Source organism: Mauremys mutica, chromosome 2, assembly GCF_020497125.1.
Source record: "Mauremys mutica isolate MM-2020 ecotype Southern chromosome 2, ASM2049712v1, whole genome shotgun sequence".
Classification (NCBI taxonomy): Eukaryota; Metazoa; Chordata; order Testudines; family Geoemydidae; genus Mauremys; species Mauremys mutica.
The window spans coordinates 56,366,767-56,392,259 of NC_059073.1; the positions used below are offsets into that span (position 1 = coordinate 56,366,767).

A 25,493-nucleotide genomic window follows, 5' to 3' on the forward strand; every position below is an offset into this window, starting at 1 on the left:
TCAATAGTAGCTAGCTCCTCGAAAATGGAATAAAGAACAATAATTGTACAGAAACATAAACAAGCTGTAGTAATATGTAATGAACGCCATAAGCAGTCAGGATACTGGCTGTCTTTAATTCCAGTGGGGTAGGCACAAAACTGGCTTCATAATCAGGAAATAGTAGAATCCCAAACAGCCCCCAACCTGCTGTGTCCAGGAGCAGCAGAAAAAAATCTGGCCTACGGGATTTAAAATGTTTAAAATTTGTACTTGGGTAGGCTTTGTCACAGACATGCATCTATTTCACATACAATAGACATCCATGGGACAAAACCAAATATTCCAGCAGACATCCATGTAATGAAGCCAACTGCTCAAGTATTTATAAACTACATAGGCAAAATGGAGGTATTCTGAATACTGAAATACCAGATGCCTTTTAGAATGATGCCACTTTTCATCTTTATAATATATATTTTCAGGGTTCTTTTATACTGATTTTAACACCCTTCATATGTGGTTTCCAAAATTAAGTTTTATTCATCTATAGTTAAATATTTGATATTAGGAAACTGGGAAATCAAAGACACATACTGTGATTATATTTGATTGGAACTTCACTCATGGTAGTGAAAAAAGTTGTAGGTGACTCATGTTGTTTTGCCTGATCTGTCTTTAAAGTACACTTAATATTCAAAAGAATTGATACAACTTCAGTCTTCAAAACTGCACTGATCTCTGTTTACTCAAAGTACAGGAAGTACAGGAAGTCATGAGCACATAGAAATTGGGGGAGGGTTGTTATAATGGAAAGTTTGTTGCATCCTTCTCTTTATCAATCATTCACCTGCACGTCCACCAATGTAATATATGCCATCATATGCCAGCAATGCCCCTCTGCTATGTACATCGGCCAAACTGGACAGTCTCTAAGGAAAAGGATAAATGGACACAAATCAGACATTAGGAATGGCAATATACAAAAACCTGTAGGAGAACACTTCAACCTCCCTGGCTACACAATAGCAGATCTTAAGGTGGCCATCCTACAGCAAAAAAACTTTAGGACCAGACTTCAAAGAGAAACTGCTGAGCTCCAGTTCATCTGCAAATTTAACACCATCAGCTCAGGACTAAACAAAGACTGTGAATGGCTTGCCAATTACAGAACCAGTTTCTCCTCCCTTGGTTTTCACTCCTCAACTGCTGGAACAGGGCCTCATCCTCCCTGATTGATCTAACCTCGTTATCTCTAGCTTGCTTCTTGCTTGCTTATATATACACCTGCCCCTGGAAATTTCCACTGCTTGCATCCGAAGAAGTGGGTATTCACCCACGAAAGCTCATGCTGCAAAACGTTTGTTAGTCTATAAGGTGCCACAGGATTCTTTGCTACTACTACAAGCATGATCATTGCAAATCTAATAACAAAAGCGTAATTATGAGGTTAAATTCTGCACAGGAGCAACTACCATGGCTAATTTCCAGAAAAAGATTAATACAGTATAATAATGTCATAAGCATGTTTTAACAAGAAAAAATATACAATTATACCTATAGTATTTCATGCTAAAATAATAGTAAGTACAATCCATCGATTGTTGGTTTTTGGAGAGTAAGGCTGAAACAAGGGCATGATTATTGTCTTAAATATTGCATAAGGAATGAACAGCATCACCAATGCTCGTATACAAACACAAAGGGTGAAATCCTGGCCTACTCAACTGCAAAACTCCCTTTCACTTTGGTGGGGCAGGATTTCACACAAAGTGATTTATCTTGCTATCAAGACACTTACATAGTGCTCATTATTGTGGTTTCTAAGCACCTTATAAATTCTGAAGTGAGCAAAGTATGAGTTCTCTGTATTTTTCTCAACACACTTCATTCAGTGTGGGTGTTTGTGTTGTTATTAGGGGAAGGATTGATTAAAAAAAATAGAAATGGAGGGCTAGAGGGGACTTCAAGAGGCCGTCTAGTCCATTGCCATGCACTGATGCAGGATTAAGTATAAGTATAAGTATGTCTGCAATGGGTTTCACACTTCAGTTAGAAAGCAGAGACATTCATGTGGTTCTAGTATCTTCTGAGTGTGCTCAGAAAGTCAGATTCCTAAAACATCATTCTGTATTCAATGGGAAACCTGTCCAGAGCATGTCAGGAGCATATGCCCATATTCAACATGTGCTCTAGCTTGTGAGGATGAGTAAGTGGCTTCTGAATTTTGAACCAACTGGAGTTTGATTTTTTTTTTTTACTAAATTAGCTATTTAATTTCTAAATTCAGTATATTTCATGAATCAAGCCTAGAATGCTAGCGGGGCTTGTAGAACTGGGTCTAAGTCAGAATCCAATAGAATGAGGATCAGTCTTCTGGCCAGGCAAAGGTGGACAAGGGTGTTTGTCACAACAGTATCCAGTAGTGGAGACAAGAAATGCCGAAGGATCCCTAAAACTGTGGTCATCTTGATTATTTTAGGGTAGATTCCCTCATTGAGGGTGAAATTATGGCAATGCAAAGATCTTTTTAGGGCTTTCCTCTCCCAAACAGTATCATCTTCATCTTGACAAGATTTAGCTTCAGTCAGCTGTTTTTCATCTGGGTGCTGATGTCTTCCAGGCATTGAGAGTGCTAGGAAACACAGCTGTCCATGTTAGATGTAAAGGAGATTTAGAGCTGAAGGTTATCCATGAATTGCAGGAATTGAAATCCATCTTTTGTCTCACAATCTCCCCTAAAAGTCCATCATAAATTTTAAATGGGAAGAGGGGAAGACAATAGATCTTTGGCACTCTACAGGTGAGAATTTTAAGATGAAGAAGAAAATTCTGAGTGAAATCCTGGCCCCCTTGAAAGTAATGGCAAAATTCTCATTGATTTTAATGCAGCCAAGATTTCACTGACTGGGTATAGTCTGAGAATAAAGATTGGAGTTTCTTCAGCATGTTCCTGGTAACACGCTACTATATCTGTAAAGCAGAACAGCAGAATTCCAGGATGAAACAGCTTTCCAGGTCTAGTTTCCAGTTTTGCTTTTTATTTTCTACATCCACTTCCCAAAACACAGATGGTATGATTTATCTCAATATAATAGTTTACCTCAGTTTGGTGGTTGAGAGGACTGACACGGACACTCTTCTAGAGAAGCTTTTACTTGTTTAAAGCATAGTTACTCATTTTTTGTCCTGAATAATACACCCTAAATCTGGTGGGGAACAAATTAGTTTATTTATTTATTTATTTATTTAAGATTTCTGTGTAGTTGCATGCAATATTCAGTCACTATTCATGAGTAGGGATAATGTCACAAACTCCAGTTTTCCCTTTTCCATTTTCCCCTCTTAGGGGGTAGCAGTGCAGACATTCATCATGGACAATGAACACTTAAATATTTCATTCTGCTTTGAAGATGTTCCCATTAAAATGGGAAATACTGCTAGAACCAGTGGTATCTAGTGATCAATGGTTCCATGTCTAGTTGGCAGCCGGTATCAAGTGGAGTGCCCCAAGGGTCGGTGCTGGGGCCGGTTTTATTCAATATCTTCATTAACGATCTGGAGGATGGTGTGGACTGCACCCTTAGCAAGTTTGCAGATGACACTAAACTGGGAGGAGTAGTTGATATGCTGGAGGGTAGGGATAGGATACAGAGGGACCTAGACAAATTAGAGGATTGGGCCAAAAGAAATATGATGAGGTTCAACAAGGACAAGTGCAGAGTCCTGCACTTAGGACGGAAGAATCCCATGCAATGTTACAGACTAGGGACCGAATGGCTGGGCAGCAGTTCTGCAGAAAAGGACCTAGGGATTACGGTGGATGAAAAGCTGAATATGAGTCAACAGTGTGCCCTTGTTGCCAAGAAGGCTAATGGCATTTTGGGTTGTATAAGTAGGGGCATTTCCAGCAGATCGAGGGATGTGATCATTCCCCTCTACTCAGCACTGGTGAGGCCTCGTTTGGAGTACTGTGTCCAGTTTTGGGCCCCACACTACAAGAAGGATGTGGATAAATTGGAGAGAGTCCAGCGGAGGGCAACAAAAATGATTAGGGGGCTGGAGCACATGACTTATGAGGAGAGGCTGAGGGAACTGGGATTGTTTAGTCTGCAGAAGAGAAGAATGAGGGGGGATTTGATAGCTGCTTTCAACTACCTGAAAGGGGGTTCCAAAGAGGATGGATCTAGACTGTTCTCAGTGGTAGAAGATGACAGAACAAGGAGTAATGGTCTCAAGTTGCAGAGGGGGAGGTTTAGGTTGGACATTAGGAAAAACTTTTTCACTAGTAGGGTGGTGAAGCACTGGAATGGGTTACCTAGGGAGGTAGTGAAATCTCCTTCCTTAGAGGTTTTTAAGGTCAGGCTTGACAAAGCCCTGGCTGGGATGATTTAGTTGGGTTTTGTGGAAGCAGGGAAAGAATTAACAAGGATTTGAAGGGATCTTAATGCATGTCAGTTAGTTAGCATGAGTTAGGCTAACTGTGACCCTAATGACGTGAGATTTGTAGTAGCAAAGTTAGTGTAAGGCAGAGGAACGAACTGTGTAAAAAGTTATTACGACCTTGCATTGATAACAAATATGCAGGCTTGCTTTTTCTAGTAGTGAGACAAATAAGATAGCAGAAAGGCTTATGTATAAACAAAATGCAATTGTTTCTCTTTACTGTCTGTATTATTGTTAGTTATTGTTTGTAACAAAAGTATAAAGGCTTGCTGTAATTGTTTACCAATTGAGAGAGACCTGTCCGGGACTGGGGCGACCCTGTTTCCTAGGACACTCCCTCCCTCTATTGTAATTACTAGAGAAAGAATAAAGTATTTGATTTTGCTGCACCCAAACAGAAAGCGAGAACTGAGTTTTTCTCCGACAATTTGGGGGCTCGTCCGGGATGGCAACGCCCATGGACCCACAGACGGCTACTACGGATCGTTCCCCTTCGAACCCCATGGCGCCACAATAGAGGTAAGAGACCTTTTGAAATCTCTATTGGGGTGTCGGAGGAGGACTGTCTGTGGGGACGTCTGTCTCTGTTGGACTCACGCCATCTGAACTTATTGACTGTGCAGCAAGATCAGATGCAGAGTGGTATTGGGGAAAGGCCCCACAAAGGTTAGTTTATAGCAGTACTGGGAACTGCTGAGTTGGCCAACAAGGTAAATGCATAGGTAAATGCATAAGGTAATGCATAGGTAAATGCATTAGAATGCACCGGTGCTGAGGGGTTTTTACCGCCTCATGGTATTGGTCCGAACCAGGTAAAGATGCATCGTGGTAAAAAAAAAAAAAAATTTAAAAAGAGATAAAAAGGTAGAAAAAGGAAAAAAAAGAGGCCTTGGTGTGTGTGTGTGTGTGTGTACACCAGTGTGAGTGATTGTTATCGGAAGACGCCCAGAGTACCCTGTGAAGCGAAAGCTAGTGATCAGGACTACTCTAACGCAAGCCCGGTAACTAGTGGATCTTTAGGAGATCCGACCCACGGTGGGCTGACTCGGCCTGGCATAGTCCTGGCATATTCCGGCGAGGACGCTACCTGGGTCTAGGAGTGTGTGAACCCATCTTCCCTCCCCTTTCCCTTCCGTGTGGGCTACTTTCAATCTGATCATCTCACTGGATGCAATTAGAGTAAGCGGCGCCGTCTCCCAGAGACTAGCCGATGCTCTTTGCTGAAGGGAGGTGTAGGAGAGTCATAGTCTTCCTTGTTAGTCTCTCCTGTGTGAGTGCCCTGTAGGGAAAGATCCTCAGTTTATGATCCGCTAGCGCGGACAGGGCACCCCCCTGAGTTTGTGTGATTGGAAAATGGGGGAGGGACAGTCTAAACATTCCACCTTACCCCCTAAGGGTACCCCAGCATATTACATGTATGTACATTATGGTCCTAAAACCTGCAGGTATTTAAATGATTGGAATCTGTACACGCGTGAAAATTCATTTAAACAATGCCCATTAGAAGGTACATTTGAGTTAGATAAACTTACATACCTCAGAGGAACCCTTACTTCACAAGCCTCTGATGCGCAGTGGGAGCAGTTTATGTATTGGTGGGAGGAAGCAACAAAGAGACTCCATGAGTCTCGGGTGCGGAGTCTGAAGGACTCCCAGGAAAAATTAAAAACTGAAGTACAGGATTTGAAACTTAAATGTAAGACATCCAAATGTCTTCCTGCTCGAGCAAAGCCCTCTGCTTCTCTTTATCCTCAATTAGTTAAAGCTGACAGTGTGCAACCTTGCCACTCGTTGGAACCAGGAGACTGGGTCTACATAAAGGTCCATCAACGAAAGACTGCCTTGGCTCCATGCTGGAAAGGCCCTTTCCAAGTCCTGTTAACCACCAACACCGCTGTGAAGTGTCAAGGACTACCTGCCTGGACCCATGCATCGCACTGCAAAAAGACCCCTCCACCTCGGGAGGACACTCCTACTGATGATCAGCGTACTCCTTCTTCTAGCCCTGCTGTACCTACTGGACAGTGGAAGAAGAGGACAAGGTGACATACTAGCAACCTCTCCCTTGTCCTCTGACAGACCTATTGTGCCTTTGGATTTTTCTAAAGGAATTCCAACATTAAAGACCTCTCCCCTTTATCATGCTAAACCACAATTGTTTTTGGAGAAGAAAAGAAGAAACATTCGTTCTGCAGAAGCCTCCAGAGTCCAGGGATTCCTGACTACAAGAGACATTAAGAACTGGCCCTGGTGGAAGACACAAAGCATCGTTAATTGGCAAGGAGGGAACTGTGGGGAACGTGCTTGGGAATGTGGGGTTGAATGGTGGCTTGGATTTCTTCCAGGGGCAGGGCTCTGTGCTTATGGACAAGTACCCTGGGGATGTACTGCCCTCCCTAATTGGCTCTCAGATGATGAATACCGAAAGCGCCTTGCTACCACAAAGGTTACCCCCACTAGCCCCTCAACCCTGGCCATCACTTCTGTAATTTATCCAGATATAAACAAAATTGTATATTCTAATGAAATTCATTGGCCAAGGCCTTCCCATCTTAGTGATTTATTAGAATATTGCTCAGAAAGACTATTTTTTAAAGTTCAAAAGAATTCATATGAGCAAACAATTGAGTGGAAAACAAATGGATCAGTGAAAATAGAGATCCATAATATTACTGCAAATCAGCCCCAAGAATTTATAAATGTAATTGATGGGTTCCATAGTGAAGTAGATATGATGGTTATTCCTGGAATTTGTGCTATGTTACCTACAAGAGGCCCTTATTGTTATTTGGTTACCCAATTAGTGAATAATCAAACGAATACCCAAAGAGTTTGTTCTGCTACTGGAAATTTTACCTGTATTGAGACCATTCCAGTGACTGATAATGTCACCTGTACCTTATTGCAATACACTCCCTCTTATGCTATTAATATTAATGCCTCCCGGAAATATATAAAGGTCTACAACCAACAGATGTGGTATAGGCCTACACTAAGGAGAGATGTAGTAGAATATCGATGGACTGTAATTAACACTACACTAGGGACTGTGAAGTTTACATTGCCTTTATCTGGTTTTCAGATCACCTCTACATATCCAAATTGTTCACAAGGGGCTGCCATTAGATTAGCACAACAGAGGGCCTGGGTTATTTCCTCTAGAAAGAAGAGGGACCTGACCGGATCCTTATGGGATGGGGCCAATAGTGCCGCAGCAGTTTGGAATATTTTTAAGAATCAAGAACATGATGAGAAATTGGGCCAACTAGAGAAGGCCACCGGCCTAATTTCTGCGGCACAGCTAACCGAAGTGCAAACCGGGTGGGTGAGTTACATGTCATTTCCGCCCTTAGTTCTATGACTCAGAAGTTATTGAGAGAGATGGTATTGAATATCACTGAGGCTGGGAAGGCATTGCAGTGGGATCTAGCATGTTTGGAAATTCAGGATTTCCTGAATGACCAGCTGATGGCCATTCGGAATGATCTAGAGCACCAAGCTTGGCCCACTGCCCTTACAGACACGTCAGGAGTACCATCTAATCTGTGGCCATGGAGACATACTTGGAGACTTTCTGGATGGAAGTGTGGACGTTCACAGTGCTCCTTCCAAGCATATGGACCGGTTAAGGGGGTGTGGGCTCCCACATACCAAATCGTACCGGGTCCATGGGGAGGATGCATACGGGATTGGGTGATTCACCCGAGATATTTGGGAAGTGAGACCACCTGATTCTCCTAATCGATTTTTAGTTAGTGCTCCTGGGATTACAGCTGATATTTGGATGGGGTTAGGAAATCTATGGACATTTTGGCCGTTAGAACCACCACAGCTTCAGTGTGTACGGAAACTGAAGCCAGGGGAAGTTGTCACTGTTTATGACAATATTTGCTGGGAGGGTAGAGGTCAAGGAACTACCCTGACAGAACACCCACTTATTCAAGCTAATGATAGCTGTGTGTACGTTAATGCCACCACATTGCACGATATACATATTAATCTTACCACTGCTGCAGGCAATCATATCATTTACTGGCCTGCAGATAGAATGTTGCAAGTAGCTCTTAGATTTTAGGTATATTTTAATTGGACTAGAGTAGTGCCTGATCGGTTTCAAAATTTACTTTCATTGTTACCAGAGGTTCAAAGTATCTCTGAATTGCAAGGGCAAATTCACATGCTTCAGAATATATATCATGCTGAAAAGAATGCCTTTCATACAGCTTATAGAGTGTCTACTTTATGTACTAAGTATGATGTCTTGTGCTTTGTAACCAAAACTGTACAACAACCCCATTATATTATTCCTATGGGAATGTTATTGTTTGTAGTATTGTTAGTTAGTTTAGGATTATGTTATTGTTGTTGTTGTTGTAAAAGACGTAATGATAGTAATACCTTTCATGTTCATGCTAATCATGCATTGTCATTACATCCGGTGGAAACCCCTAAGGTTGACATATCTGCTGTAGAATCTGAAATCCGTGGTTTAATGCAAATAGAGATTTGAAAATATCTGTTGTACTGGAAGTACAAAAGGGGGGAGTGTGGAAGCAGGGAAAGAATTAACAAGGATTTGAAGGGATCTTAATGCATGTCAGTTAGTTAGCATGAGTTAGGCTAACTGTGACCCTAATGACGTGAGATTTGTAGAAGCAAAGTTAGTGTAAGGCAGAGGAACGAACTGTGAAAAAGTTTTTACGACCTTGCATTGATAACCAAATATGCAGGCTTGCTTTTTCTAGTAGTGAGACAAATAAGATAGCAGAAAGGCTTATGTATAAACAAAATGCAATTGTTTCTCTTTACTGTCTGTATTATTGCTAGTTATTGTTTGTAACAAAAGTATAAAGGCTTGCTGTAATTGTTTACCAATTGAGAGAGACCTGTCCGGGACTGGGGCGACCCTGTTTCCTAGGACACTCCCTCCCTCTATTGTAATTACTAGAGAAAGAACAAAGTATTTGATTTTGCTGCACCCAAACAGAAAGCGAGAACTGAGTTTTTCTCCGACAGTTTGGTCCTGCTTTGAGCAGGGGGTTGGACTAGATGACCTCCTGAGGTCCCTCCCAACCCTGAGATTCTATGATTCTAGCTTGAGATCCAGAAATTCAGTACAGTGGGCACACTTAAGGAGTTTTGCTAAATGTCAGTGGCTAGGATTTTAAGTATAATAATTCTCTAATTTTCCCTTCCCAACTCCTAGGCCCAGAATTTTGATGCTGCAGAAATCTTCCTGACTTTCTAAACATACTAGATATCTCTCAGTTGTTGAATAGTATTAATCAATGATAAATCCTTAGATCTTTGTTTTTAAGAAGTTCAATTCCTTTTGCTGTGTGGCAAAGGGGCATGGCCTCCATCAGAGACTGACAGTGAGGGAGAGCCAGACGCCCCCTGGTGGGTGGAATCTGGAAGGCCTAGGCCACCACGCTGGAAGCGGAAGGGCAGAACAGGAACCAGAAGTATAAAAGGCGGATCCTGCAGCTCTGTTGCAGAAGAGCCGCCGAGAGAGACATACACTTCCAGCCCAGTGCTGGAGCCGGAACTAGTGGAAGACTTCGGCTCTCCCAAGAAGACTGCCCAGGTACCAGGAGTGCCTGACACATCTGATGCTGAGGAGTTTCTGGGACTGTTGCTTGCAGTGTACCCTGGGGAGATGGAGGACAACCCTTGGATGTAGGTACACACGAGGGAGAGTATAGGAAGCAGCCATGGGGAACCAGACTACTGTCTGGCTGTGGTGCTGCCGGAGACACGTTCAGCATGTTGCAGGTGGATTCCCTGCTGACCCACTGGCAGACAACTCTGCCACTGTTAGGGCGTGGGATGGGATGTGGTGGAGTTGGGAGGGCCCACGTCCCTCCTTCCACGTCACCCTTAAGGTAGCAGTACTCCAACTCCTTAGGCCAGGAGGCCTGTGCTCCTTGGACAACCCTTTCCTGAGCCCCATAGACTGTGGTTGGTGCTCACCCCTTGCTTGAGTCCCATAGACTGCTTGCTGTGTGCTCAACCCCCTGCCAGCACCCTAGACTGCTTGCTGGATGCTCAGCCCCCTGCCGGCGCCCTAGACTGCTTGCTGGGTGCTCAACCCCCTGCCGACACCCTAGACTACTTGCTGGATGCTCAACCCCCTGCCGGCGCCCTAGACTGCTTGCTGGGTGCTCAACCCCCTGCTGACACCCTAGACTGCTTGCTGGGTGCTCAACCCCCTGCCAACACCCTAGACTGCTTGCTGGATGCTCAACCCCCTGCCGACACCCTAGACTGCTTGCTGGGTGCTCACCCCCCCTGCCGGTGCCCTAAATTTCTTGCTGGGTGCTCAACCCCCTGCTGGAGCCTGAGACTGCTTGCTGAGCCCCCCGCTCTAACTGAGGGTGTGGGCCCCCTGAACCACTCATGACTACTCTGCCTAAGGGTTAAAGCCTTTGACTGTGTGGTGCCCCATCCTGGCTGAGGGCCTGGACCTCTTAACTATTTGCAGCCCTTCTCTGCCTGTGGGTTGGGGCTCGAGACTGTTAATTTCCTCATTTACTCAGCCTGTTGTTTCAGGAGTGTATAGCAAAGGGACATGGCCACCCTCAGAGACTACAGGAAGGGAGAGCCACACCCACATACTCGTTTACATGCTCATTATATTTCTATGATGTCAGTGTGCTCCGCAGCTCCTGCTAGTTGACCCTTGTTTACTTTGACCTTCTGACATGACACAGAGGCTTGTAAATGGTCTATTTTACAATGAAATTATGGATCAGGAGACTCTCAATGAAGCACACAAGAAGATATACTCTAGATAATCTCCCAAACCAAATGGTGTAAGAAAATCCCTGTGACTTTTTTTAAAGTTTGCTTTTTTAGGGCATTTTTAAAGTATCTAATATTTTACTTCAGGTTTCTGGCAGTCCTTACTGGGGAACTGATTGATCTTCATTTACAATAGATACAATTATGTCCTGATAACAGTTAAGGAGCTTTTGCTTGATAAGCCCTAGTCTGATCTCACATTGCTGTAAATAAGGAGTAATTCAATTGAAATCAATGGAGTTGAAGCAGTGAAAATCCAGTATCTGTGAGCCCAGAATCAGGTATAATGCATTTACACATACCCAGTTAGGATATTTTAGGGGATATTTTTCTGCAGTACACTAACTGAACCTTATTTAATCAGAGTTATAATTGTAGCATGGTGTGCAAGATAATATTTTATCACTGCAGGACATGACATGGAATGGCATATTCAGATATATGGCTTTTATCAGATACCTTTGAACATTTATAAAAAAGAGACAAATAGACAATAGTATGCAAACACTGAGCGACAGGGCAATAAGCATGCTCTCCAACACATATTCATCAAAGGATTTTGATGACATCACTGTAATAACGAGAGTAAAATTTGACATATCTACAACCTACCAATAAACCTTCCCATTTTGCATATTAAAATGTTGAAAATTAAATATATTACAAGAAAAACATTGTTTATTAAAATAATTAGGTTCCCAAAAGACACATAGGACAAAAGTTGAATGCCAGTGATAAACTTGCCTTCTTCTTGATAGTGGAGAGCAGAAGAAGCTTGAAGGAAGACCTATATAACAAAAGTAGCAGTTCCATAGCAGGATTATAAGAATTTGCATTGCTATGGGGATGGTAAAGAAACCTTGCATAAAACTTGATCTCCCAGAGAAGGAGAAATACATTTAAAAGGGGTGTAAAAAGCAGAAGAAACATAAAAGACAGATAAATGTTGAAGACATAATACAGAAAATAAATGCTGACTCAATATATATACTCTGGAATTGTATACAACCCCAAATTGTATGTGAACGGTTGGAATAGAATTAAAACTCCATACTAGATCTAAAGATTGTTGTGTTAGGTATCTCTCATGGAGAAGGATGTCCTACTTCTCACAAACAAAAGAACATGCAGAAATTTCTATGTGTGTAATTGTATGTCTCACACAGCAACAGAAATGAAAAACGTCAGATGATACATTTTTGCCTCGGTCTTCATAGACAAGGTCAGTTCCCAGACTGCTTCACTGGGCAACACAGTATGGGTAGGAGTTGAGCAGCCCTCAGTGGTGAGAGAACAGGTTGAGGACTATTTAGAAAAGCTGGACATGCACAGGTCCATGGGTTCGGATCTAATGTATCCGAGGATGCTCAGGGAGTTGGCTGATGTGATTGCAGAGCTATTGGCAATTATCTTTGAAAACTCGTGGCAATCGGGGGAGGGTACCAGACGATTGGAAAAAGGCAAATATAGTGCCCATATTTAAAAAGGGGAAGAAGGAGAATCTGGGGTACTACAGCCCGGTCAGCCTCACCTCAATCACTGGAAAATTTGTGGAGCAGATTCTCTAGAAATCCCTTTTGAAGCACTTGGAGGAGAGGAAGGTGATCAGGAACAGTCAACTTGGATTCACCAAGGACAAGTCATGTCTGACCAACCTGATTGCCTTCTATGATGAGATAACTGGCTCTGTGAATATGGGGAAAGCGGTGGACGTGATGTACCTTGACTTAGCAAAGCTTTTCATACAGTCTCCCAAGTATTCTTGCCAGCAAGTTAAAAAAGTATGAATTGGATGAATGGACTATAAGATGGACAGAAAGCTGGCTAGATCATTGGGCTCAACGGGTAGTGATCAACGGCTCGATGTGTAGTTGGCAGCTGTTATCAAACGGAGTGCCTCAGGAGTCTGTCCTGGGGCTGGTTTTGTTCAACATCATGATTAATGATCTGGATGATGGGATGGATTGCACCCTCAGAAAGTTTGCGGATGACACTAAGCTGGTGGGCGAGGTAGATACGCTGGAGGGTAGGGACGGGATCAAGAGTGACCTAGACAAATTGGAAGATTGGTCCAAAAGAAATCTGATGAGGTTCAACAAGGACAAGTGCAGAGTCCTGCACTTAGGACGGAAGAATCCCATGCACTGCTACAGGCTGAGGACCGACTGGCTAAGCGTCAGTTCTGCAGAAAACGACCTGGGGATTACAGTGGATGAGAAGCTGGATATGAGTCAACAGTGTGCCCTTGTTGCCAAGAAGGCTAATGGCATATTAGGTTGCATTAGTAGGAGCATTGCCAGCAGATCGAGGGAAGTGATTATTCCCCTCTATTCGGCACTGGTGAGGCCACATCTGGAGTAGTGTGTCCAGTTTGGGCCCCCCACTACAGAAAGGATGTGGACAAATTGGAGAGTGTCCAGCAGAGGGCAGCAAAAATGATTAGTTGGCTGGAGCACATGACTTATGAGGAGAGGCTGAGGAAACTGGGTTTATTTAGTCTGCAGAAGAGTGAGGGGGGATTTGATAGATGCCTTCAACTACCTGAAGGAGGGTTCCAAAGAATCATAGAATATCAGGGTTGGAAGGGACCTCCGGAGGTCACCTAGTCCAACCCCCTGCTTAAAGAGGGCCAATCCCTCGGTAACCCATTCCAGTGCTTCACCACCCTCCTAGTGAAAAAGTTTTTCCTAATATCCAACCTAAACCTCCCCCACTGCAACTTGAGACCACTACTCCTTGTTCTGTCATGTGGTACCACTGAGAACGGTCTAGATCTATCCTCTTTGGAACCCCCTTTCAGGTAGTTGAAAGCAGCTATCAAATCCCCCCTCATTCTTCTTCTCTAGAGGATGGAGCTAGGCTATTCAAAGTGGTGGCAGATGACATTGTCTCAAGTTGCAGTGGGGGAGGTCTAGACTGGATATTGGGAAAAACTATTTCACTAGGAGGGTGGTGAAGCACTGGAATGGGTTGCCTAGGGAGGTGGTGGAGTCTCCATCCTTAGAGGTTTTTAAGGCCTGGTTTGACAAAGCCCTGGCTGGGATGATTTAGTTGAGGTTGGTCCTGCTTTGAGTCGGGGGCTGGACTAGATGACCTCCTGAGGTCTCTTCCAACCCTAATCTTTTATGATTCTATGAATCACAGAAACCACACAATGCACCACCAATAAGAAACTTTTTATAAATGAATACTAATAGCTTTCAGTTTGGATAAGTTTTAAATATATTTATCTGGAAATGGCTCCAATTCAGTATCCTCTGCTCCAGTGACCACTCACATGTATCCATTATTTATTGGCTTAGCCTCTCTGAAATAATGTTTTGCTTTCCAACCAGTGAGGTTGTATGCATTGTGATGGAGCAAGGCCGGATGGCTACAGGAAAGTACTGAGGAACAGGTATGTTAGTCCCAGGCTAAGCAAATCCCTAGTACCATGGGAACCAAAATGGCAGTTGCTCCAGGGTAATCAAGGCACCTGGGGCCAATTAAAAACTTTCTAGAAGGCACCGGAGAGAGCTACATTGATTGGAGCACCTGCATCCAATCAGGGCAGGCTAATCAGGGCACCTGGTATAAAAAGGGGAGCTCACTCCAGTCAAGGGAGGAGGAGCCAGAGGAAGGAAGTGTGTATGAGGAGCTGGGAGCCAGAGACACAAGGAACTAAGAACTGAGAGGGTGTACTACTGGAGGATTGAGGAAACACCATACAATCAAGCAGTATCAGACACCAGGAGGATCCTATGGTGAGGATAAAAACGGTGTTTGAAGGAGGCTATGGGGAAGTAGCCCAGGGAGCTGTAGTGGTCAAGCAGCAGTTACAAGTAGCACTATAGAGACTGCTGCAATTCACAGGGCCCTGGGCTGGAACCCGGAGTAGAGGGCGGGCCCGGGTTCCCCCCCAAGCCTCGCTACTCCTAATCAGACATAGGAGGAGTTGATCCAGACTGTGGGTTTCATCCAAGGGGAAGACCACTGAGGGGAGGAAATCCGCCAATAAGCGCAGGACCTACTAGAGGAGAGGAGGAACTTTGCCACAACATGTAGCAATGTCTTGTGAGATACTGTCCAGTTCCTTACACAAGAACCATTAGCCTGTTCTTTCTTAATTGTTTATGTGATCCTTTTAAGGATACTTGGTCTCTGAAGATACAGGGAGCACTTGCACCAACCTCATCTCTAAAAGAAATATGCAGAACTGTTGATTCAGTCGATACCAGGTGGCATGGATATGTGTTTCCCCTGAATGGGTTACCTAACTTATGCAAGACACATCCAAAGTTATTGTAGTTTGAGTCTGGAAGTCCATAGTTTATTGCAGGTTACCCCTGGACTACCAGCAACCCAGGGAGGATCAGAGAGATAACCAGATACAAGTGTCACTGTGGCCTGTGAGTACTTAACATCTTTGCTCTGTGTAATGTGGGGATATATCAGAGTTACGATGAATTCTGCTGAGCAAGTACAACAGTCATAGCATGGAGCATACTGATACCTGATGATTGTGGCAAATCTTTTGCACAAGATTCAAAATGTCCTATACCTTCTCTGGGGGAGAAAGGTGAGAAGCCACATCTAGCAGGGCTCCTATGTACTCCAATTTTCTCTGCAGACCAATGTGGAGTTTTGAGTATCTTGAAGAGTACTTTGATGATTTCACAAAGTGATCTGTGGATCACATCCAGGGCACTGTCTGAGTAAACTGTCACCCAGAGAGAGAAACATTTGCAGTGGCATCCTGCGTATTTGATTATTCCTAGAAACACTATTTTTATAAATTTTTCCTTGACCAGGTAAAATGATATCTCTGAAATACAGAATAACCCTGCAACTTCTTAAATGTCTGCATAGCAGAAAATACCTGGAATAAAAGGCCTTTTACCCAGACAGAATTTAGTTCAGCACAAGCAAGGACTCATTCAATGAAGTTCAAATACAGAGTTTCAATGGCAATATAGGGTCTTGGTTCTGTTTTCCTCTAAACTGAAGTCTTCCATTTCTTCCAGACTGGCTTCATGCTGGATTTTCAGGAATTTTTAGAGAAAAGCCTTTTCAAAAGGCCTGTGAGCAAATCTCATAGCCAAATGATTCATGATCTTTTTTGAGGTATATCACATATAAGTTATACATATGCACTACAGAGCCCAACTGCACTTGAAGCATTAAAAATGCTTGGGAAATGCTCCATACTAAATAACAAGAGAGAGAACAGAACCTAAAGAAAACAGCAATAACAACAAAGAGTTTCATGTGCAGAAGTGCATAAACTGATGCCTTGGGCGTCGAGTCTTGGAGATAAAGCAAAGGGAGCACAGGAAGACGATCACAAAACTTTGGGTATGTCGACAATACTTTGTTGCTGAGGCAGGCTTTGGGCTGATAAATAACACCCAAAAGCCAAAGAGAACAGCTTTCTTAAAGAGAGGAATAATGTGATAAAACATAACACATCCCTCAGTGAGGAGGAGAGTTGGGGTGTAGGTTGGTAGAAGAGAGGATGGAAAGCATTAATAGTTTTCTTTGTCACATTTCCTTGTGAATATTTCTTTGTCATATTTCCCTATTCTCCTGCCCAACCAATAGAAATAGTGAAGAACAGTCAATCGATGTAATTAGCAGTATCCTGAGGAGCTGGGCTTATCATAGTGAGCATCTTATAGGAGTTTACAGCTAAAGAGGCTCTGTCTGGAATGCACACAGAAGCAAACTGGCAGTGCCTTATTACATTGTGAAGGGATGGCCGATTGTCATGTGGTATGGATGCCTCGGTCATTTCTGCCTGTGGTGTAAAAATAGCTCCAGAGGAGTATGACTACAGAATCTTGATACTGTGTACCAGCTTGGTCATATGCCAACAAAATGAACTAGTAAAAGTAGTAGACTTCCATTTATGACAGTCATCAAAGTATACAACTAATTGAATAGAATTAATTTTCCAACATATCATCAGCTTTTGAAAATACACAATACATCTCATGCCACACCAAAGGAACTAGTTAATAGTTAGGAAGGGCTAAATTCACACCCACTCTTGATTTATCAAAAGAATATTGAAAATTCCCCTTGATGATATCACATCCTAGGATTTTCTTTGCCACAGTTCTTCTATAATGTTTCTATTATGGTTGTTCCCAAAAGGCCCAGTCAGGAGCAAGGCCCCATTGCCTAGCCCTGTACCAAACACACAAGCATGCATGATTCCTGACCTGAATAGTTTCCAATCTAATTTGAAATAAGATGCAACATTTAAGAGTGACAAATAGGAAGAACAGATGAAGAAGGATAATTGTCACTAAAATACAATCACACAGTTATACAAGCTGCACAGCTTGATGGTTCCAAGACATGACAATTTAAAAAAAAATACATACATAAAATCAGCTTTCCCTAACTGCTGCAATATTGACTATCATAGAGTGGCCAGCTTCCTAAAGGTGTCATGGCAAGGTGCTTTGGGAGGCACAATTTTAAGGAGAAGAGAGTGTTGGCCTTACAGATTAATTCAGGGAGGACATGACTTGTGAAAGCAGTGTGAAAGAAGCAGATAAATAAGCTTGATTCCAATCTGGTATCATCAGCAGAAGGAAGGTGGTTGAAGTGTGTGAAGTGATAATAGACAAAAGAGGATAATTGGGGGGCGGGGATTTTGAAAGGTTCGTCAAGGTGAGGGCAAGAAGCTTGAATTTGATGTGGTAGTGAATGAGTAGTAAGGGAAGCATTAAAGATGACTTACATGGTCAGAATGATGGGGCAGGATTATGATCTCAGATCTTTATTTTGAGATGTTTGTCCATGAAGATGGAAGAACTAAGGGGGGGGGGAGAAAAAATTGATAGTTCACATAGTCACAGGAATTCGGGAGATGCTCATCAGCATGGGAAAAGTTATGGAGGAGCAAATGTTGGGGGTGAGTTCAGGTTGAAGGTTGATGGAATGGATTTTGCAATGGCTGAAAAAGGAAACAAAAACAGTGAAGAGAATGGAGTTGAGTGAATTAACTAATTAACTAAAGCAGAGAATGCAGAGATAAGGATTAGAGTGGCAAAAATTGTCATGGCTGCTGACAGACTGAAGACTCCAGAAGAGTTGGGTGGGAAACAAGTGGAATTGATGGGGATGAGGGTTGAGAGGGGCCAGAGATGCAGTGGTGGTGGGAAAAGATTAAGTTGGAATGATAGCCAGGATAAATATTTGCAGAGGTAAAGAGGAGGATGAGGATGTGGGATAAGAATCCATAAGCATAAAAAAAGAGTGAGGGAATTGGAATGGAATGATAAGAGGAGGAAGTAGAGCTAGGGAGAGAAGTAGAGTAGAAGGTAAAAAGGACAATGATATGAAGACAATGGAAAAGGAAATAGAAAGGATGAGATAGGAGACAATGGGACAGAGAAATCATGTTGTAATCATGGTGCAAAAATAATGTCTGGACAGGATCAATGGCTAGGTAAAATGCTGGAAGCCAAATGAGAGTTGGTCTAGCTATGGAACCGATAAACTAATGATCAATAATGCAATAACTCAAATCAGTAAACAAGGCAGTAAAGCAGTTGTGCAGATAATCATACAAGAGTAATGAGTGGCAAATTAATGAGTGAGTGGCTGACAGCTCGAGCTTTCAGCCTTAGGGCAGCGGGGGCCTCCAGCTGTCAATGCCACACAATGCCCTACACAGTTAAGCCTGTGAAAGTACTTCTGGTGAGGCCATGCACCACTGACAGAGGGGGTGTAGTGTGGTTATGAACCACATCAGTAATTACTATGGTGGCTTTACGTTGACCTAACTTAGATCAACTTAATTTTGTAATCAACTTAATTTTGCTCTAACTGTGGTAAGTTGTCATGGGCCTATATCAATTTACCATCAATTCTTTCAGGTTGATCCATCAAAGGTTTAAGGACCAAAATCCCAAGGAAGCATAGAGTGCTGCATATGTAGACAATGTAGTCATCTTCCATCTAGACTAGGAAAGCCACAGGTAATATTTTGATAAGGTGATCACTGAATTACAAAGTGCAGATTTAACTATAAATCACCAGAGATAAGCTACGACATAAACAAACCAGATATCAGATATATATTGAGAAAAGGTAAGATCAAACCAAAGAAATTATAGGCTGAAACAGATATGAAGCTCCTAATGTCTAAGACTAAGAAAGAAACAGACGCAAGAGACTACTGTCATTTGGGTGCACCAAATTTTGCAAGAGTAGCCTCTCATACACGGCACATAAGCAAGATCTAAAGAAGGACTGCAGAGTGTCATAAGGCTTTTTATGTGCTACAATTAAGAATGTGTAGAGTACCAATTTTAAAAAGTTCAGATCTTACTATACCATTTATCACATAAATGTATATCTTGTAAATGTATCTAGGATAAGTGGAGTCTATATAGGTAGGAATCCAACTACAAGGAAATCTATGCCTGAGATCCTGCTGAAAAAAACTTTAGTTAGGGACTCAAAGCTGAGTATTCTGGGATTGTTGTGTTTTGTGTACGTATTATTTTACTTTCCTTGGTATCCCAATAAACAATCTTTGATTGTGAGCTGAACATCTGATCTCTAGGATGTTTTACCACACTCCTATCCACAAAATATGCCACAAGATGTTTTTCCCTAACTTGACAATTAAAAATAAGTACACTTTCTGGGCTTGTCTTCACTACCGGGGAGATCAATGCTGCTGCAATCGATGCAGCAGGTGTTGATTTAGCAGGTTTAGTGAAGACCCACTAAATCGATGGCAGAACGTTCTCTGGTCAACCTCAATACTCAACCTCTGGGAGAAGAGTAAGGTAAGTCGACTGGAGAGTGTCTCCCATTGATGCAGTGCAGTGAAGACACTGGGGTAAGTCGAACTAAGCTACGTTGACTTATCCCGGTAGTGAAGACAAGCTCTCTCAAATGCCACAATGTGGTACAGTAAAGGTTGCCATTTTGATGGCAACTACGGTAACTCTGTTTATCTACCTGCCATATATGCATTTTCAATGCACCAGTAGCCATAGTATCTAAACACCATTTTATATCATACTATAATGTTGGAATTCAGAAGGTACAACTAATGTACAATCACACCTATCTTTATAGTTGATGTTACCTTTAGGCAATTTTCCCATAATTCATGTTTGAAATAAACAAATCTCTACTTTAGTAAAGATATAAGCCTCACTAAGAAATACTGATGAAGCTACGTCTTCATGATGTAATATTCCTACTTTTAATAAACAAACAATGTTAAATGAGTTACTTGGCTTTAAATTTACAATAGTATTATACAGATATTTTAACACAGATATAAGATTCCTAATCTCCAATTTTCCAACTAAGTGACTGTTTTGCTAAGCACTTCTATTACAGGAGAATCTTTATTATGGCATGCTAATTGACTAGCTGCCAATCCCCATGTAATAAAGATCCCAAAGTACAGAAAGTTAGAATGTTAGCATAAACATCTGTGTTACTCTTTGATTAAAAATCTATAAATATTTGACAAGAATTCATACTAACTAAAGGAGCTCCTTGTTACTTAATAGTCAGCAAAGCCTTCCTTTTTCAAATCTAACTAAAACTAGAATCACAGATAATATAAGGATCTCTTGGGAGAAAAATATCTAATTCAACCTACATAAAAAATTAACTTATCAAAACATTTTTGCAGGGATTTGTCTTGAGTTCCACATATTTGCTTAAATAATAATTCCAAAATTACTTTGACTATATTATTGAATATGTCTAACCAAAGGTTATGACAACAACTTACTATGTCTTGAAAGACAAATACTTCATACAGGTTCATCAGCAAATGAGGCAAAAATGAATAGATTTAACTGTGGCATAAACAATCTTCACTAGATCAATCTTCAGATAAGTGAAAAGAAAATATACAATATAGCACAAATATCCTGCTAAATTAAAAAGCATGCTACAAAACATAAAAATAAACTCTTTTTTAAAATAGTCACAGTCAATAGTAGAACTAATTGAAAACCTATAAATTTAGTACAGTGCAGCATGTAGTCTCTATCTTACTCTGCCTATACATCAATAGGTCATTCTCAGTTAATTAAGCAAAGGCATAATCAGCTTAATTTATGTAGTTCAGGGCAGTTAATGATATCTTAGAACAGTACCTGACGTTTGGCCTGCCCATATAACTTGCTGTATGTGCCCAGTTCATTCTGCTGCTGTTCAACTTTAGCTCTTAATTTTTCTAGCTCAGATTTCATTTACACTGTTCAGTCTGAAGCTGATAAATCAGATGTTCTTGAGCTTGAAGCTGAAAAAAAGCACAATTAAATTAACAGGTTATCAAAACAATATGAACTCAGCTTTCCATTTATATTATATTATTGAATGCAGCATTAAAAAACCCATAAAACAAACTGATAGCTTATTATCAGAGTTTCCCAAATGAACTACTGTATCAGTTTTTAAACAATGTAGTACAACACAGAGCGATATAACGAGTGACACATAAATGGGACAGAAAAGGACATTAGTCTTCAATTAGAATACTGAAATGTGGCCCCCAAATAGTAAAAATTTTGTAGGATACCCTTACAAACTAGGTACCTGCATAAGAAGACCTTTTTTTCAGTTGCAGAGAAAACGTTTCCTTCTGCTGTCTCTGTAGCTCATCTTCTCTTTTCTGAAGCTGCAAGTTTACACACAAAGACAAACCACAATGTCAACCAATTGGACCTCACTTAAGGAACCTAGGAGATCGATTTGTAAAGCAAAGGATGAACAGGACCCCATTTCTGAAGTACGTTGCTCAAACTGCTCTTTCATTAAAAGATGCTCTCTCTTATTGATTTTGGCTTAAGTAATGAGAAAGCTTATCCAAAAATCTTTAGCATTTGGGCTCAAGTTAAGGAAATCAATACAGTCATTTCCCATTTGAACTGCATATGTGAGTTTTATGTACGAGAGACAAGACAAAGCCCAAATCGGATAAATCGATAACATTGTCAATAGAACATGAAGCTGACAAATGGCGTTTTTAAGCAATTAAAGTGAGCTGTAAACATACAGAGGCTAATCAATTACAATGTTTTGCTATTAACAGTTTTTAATTTGTACAAATATTATATTGGGAAGTAAATCCTAAGAAATAGAGAGAACTAAACATGCTTCCTGCTACTGTTAAAATATTATTACAATAAAGCTTTTCGTGTCTATATGTAAGTCTTCCTATACTTTCATTTGAAAAAAGAAAAATAATTAATTGGTTATCAAATTCCTATATTATCTTATGTATAAGTACAATGTATGCAATAGGCCATAATCAGACCCAGGTTATATTCTACCACCACCCCAATCTGCAGGGCCACTAGTGGTATACAATCCACTCACTAGTGCACAACTTTTGCAGGCCTGTTCTACCAGGTGACCTTCAAAATCCCAGTGTAATTACTAAAGTTGAATATGCTGTTCAGGAAGAAGGAATGGCCAGGGCACCTCAGGAAACTGCTAATTCAATGTGAACCCTAGGCGGCCTTCTCCAGTAGAATTCAGTGAAGCCATGGGCCACACTTTAAAAATGCTCTTGCCCAAAAAAGCCTTCTGGAGAATGCAAGTGATCCAGACATTCCCTTCCTTCCCAGGGGAGTGAATCCCTCTAAGTTACAGCACTCTTCCTCTACGTACGTGTGTGTGTGTGTGTGTGTGTGTTGAGAATCAAGCCCAAAATATAACTATATAGTCTTTTTGGCTTGGCTTACGCCTATTAGGTGGATATATATATATTCACACATGTGGAAACACTCACATCTCCTCCCTCTACCCTCCCACAATATCCTTCTAATTATCATTTGAATGTTCCTATTATATATTAAAGATCTGAAGCCAATATGTAACAATGGATACTGTACTTGTGTAATGTTTCTTTAGAATTGTATCAGGAAATCTGCTGGAGGGTCCCAGAAAGGTTCAGGAAGAAGCTCTACAGTAAAACACAGAGACAGGCCAAGTAACTGTAGGGATAATACTGTTTTCCTTATTCAAATAATGTTCTCAGTTTAGTTTTACAGGAAAGTGACTCATTCTCTGATTCTTTATCAATACTAGATGATGTGGTGTCATGAATGAAACTCAGTGTGAACCTCCAGAAATAAATGGACAAAAGACAATGCTAAAGTTCACTCCTTCCGCTGCATGCAGGGCAAGATGTGCTTGATGATATCTAGAACCACAATCATGTTCAACATAGGTCAACATGTCCTAAACATACTTTATCAACCATTTCGCTTCACCAAAAGAGAAGAAAGAATAATTAGTAAACCATCCTTAGTAACTTTGATGACCACAAAAGAATGAAACACATGAATGGGCTTGCTTGTAACAAAGAGTGCAGATGGCTGGGACAAGTATGGAAGTCTCTATGTGGGCCTTATATGAACAAGCAGATCATTATCACAGGGAGCAAGAAATAATAATAAAAAAAAAACTGTGATCAGAAGAGTGCAGAGAGTGTTATTGTGGGAGGACCTCTGCATACCTTTAAAACTTTTGCATACCAAGTCACCAACCTAGTGAGGAGGACTTTAAAATAGGTTCAAAGTGAGTAGGTAACAAAAGGCCATAGTTAAGCATAAAAAGGTGATTTTAACAGAGGATAAGATATTGGGGGAGGAGAGTACATGGAAAATTACACTAGGGTCATAGGAGCAACAAGAAGGAAATCAGTGTGGCAATCTGCTCAGCATCTTAGATATCTATACACAAATACAAGGAGCACAGGGAATAAACGAAGAACTGAGGTATTTGTACAGAAGCTAAATTATGACTTATCCCACCACCTCTCTGTGATGCTAGTTAAGTCTCATGACTGGAACATTGGTATACAGGGGTAGCTTGTTCGTGAAGGACTGGCAGGATTAAAAGAGAGGAGATGTTGCATTCTGCATCAGGAATATAAACATGTGTTCTGAGATCCAGAAGGAGATGATAGTCAGACCAGTTGAAAGTCTCTGGTTAAATATAAAACAGATAAAAAATAGGATAATATCATGATTGGAGTCTGCTATAGACCACCAAATTAGGAAGAAGAGGTGGATAAAGCATTTTCTAGAATGAGTAATAAAAATATCCAGAACACAAGACTTGGTAGTAATGGGGGACTTTAACTACTCAGACATCTGTTGAAAAAGTATTACAGCAAAACACAAAATATCCCGTAAGTTCTTCGAATGTATTGAGAAAAACTTTTTACTTCATAAAGTGGAGGAAGTAACCAGAGCAACAGTAATTTTAAAGTTGATTCTGAGCATCAGGGAGCAATTGGTAGCGAATCTCATAGTGGAAAGCAATTTGGGTGAAAGTGATCATAAAATGATACATTTCATGTTTCTAAGGAAAGAAAGGAGTGAGAGCATCAGAATAAAGACAATGGACTTCAAAAAAAAAGAAGACTTCAATAAACTTAAAGAACTGATAGTTAAGGTCCCATTGGAAGAAAATCAAAGGGATAAAGGAGTTCATGAGAGCTAGCACTTTCTCAAGGAGACAATATTAAAGGCACAACAGCATACTATCCTGATGCAAAGGAACAATAGGAAGAATAGTAAGAGGTCAATATGACTGCATCAGGAGCACTTTAAAGACATGAAAAAGCAAGAGGGAATCCTTCAAAAAGTAAAAAACATGGACAAATTACTAAGGAGGAGTACAAAAGAATAGCACAAGCATATAGGTATAAAAACAGAAAGGCTCAGGCACAAAATTAGTTACACCTATCAAGAGACATAAAAGGCAATAAGAATATACATATACATATACACACACACACACACACACACACACATTAGGAGCAAGAGAAAGACGAGGTAAAGTGTAGGTCCTCTACTTAGCGAAATAGGAGAGGTAACAACTGATGGCACGAAGAAGGCTGATGAGTTTAATGCTTATTTTATTTCAGTCTTCACTAAAAAGTTAATGGTGACCAGATACTCAAACAACTAATATTAACAACAAGGGGAAAGGAACATAACCCAGATGAGGAAAGAACAGGTTAAAGAATATTTAGATAAATTAGATGTATTGAAGATGGCAGGGCCTCATGCAATTAATCCTAGGGTATTGAAGCAATCTAAGAACAGTGATCTTGGAGAACTCAGGGAGGATGGATGAGGTCCCAGAGAACTGGAGAAGGGCAAACATAGTGCCTATCTTTAAAAAAGGGAATTAAGAGGACTATGAGAATTACAGAGCAGTCAGCCTAACTTTGATACCTGGAAAAATACTGAAACAAACTATTAAACAAT

At 41.2% G+C, this 25,493-nt stretch overlaps 1 long non-coding RNA gene across 1 annotated transcript; it reads right to left on the reverse strand.

The window, feature by feature from the left end:
• Positions 1-856: 856 nt before the first annotated feature.
• On the reverse strand, positions 857-23,173 carry LOC123364477. Its single transcript, XR_006577122.1, has 4 exons — positions 23,103-23,173; positions 21,802-21,883; positions 21,360-21,505; positions 857-911 (listed from the first exon to the last, which is right to left on the reverse strand). It is a non-coding gene; the product is annotated as an uncharacterized LOC123364477 (long non-coding RNA).
• Positions 23,174-25,493: the final 2,320 nt, after the last annotated feature.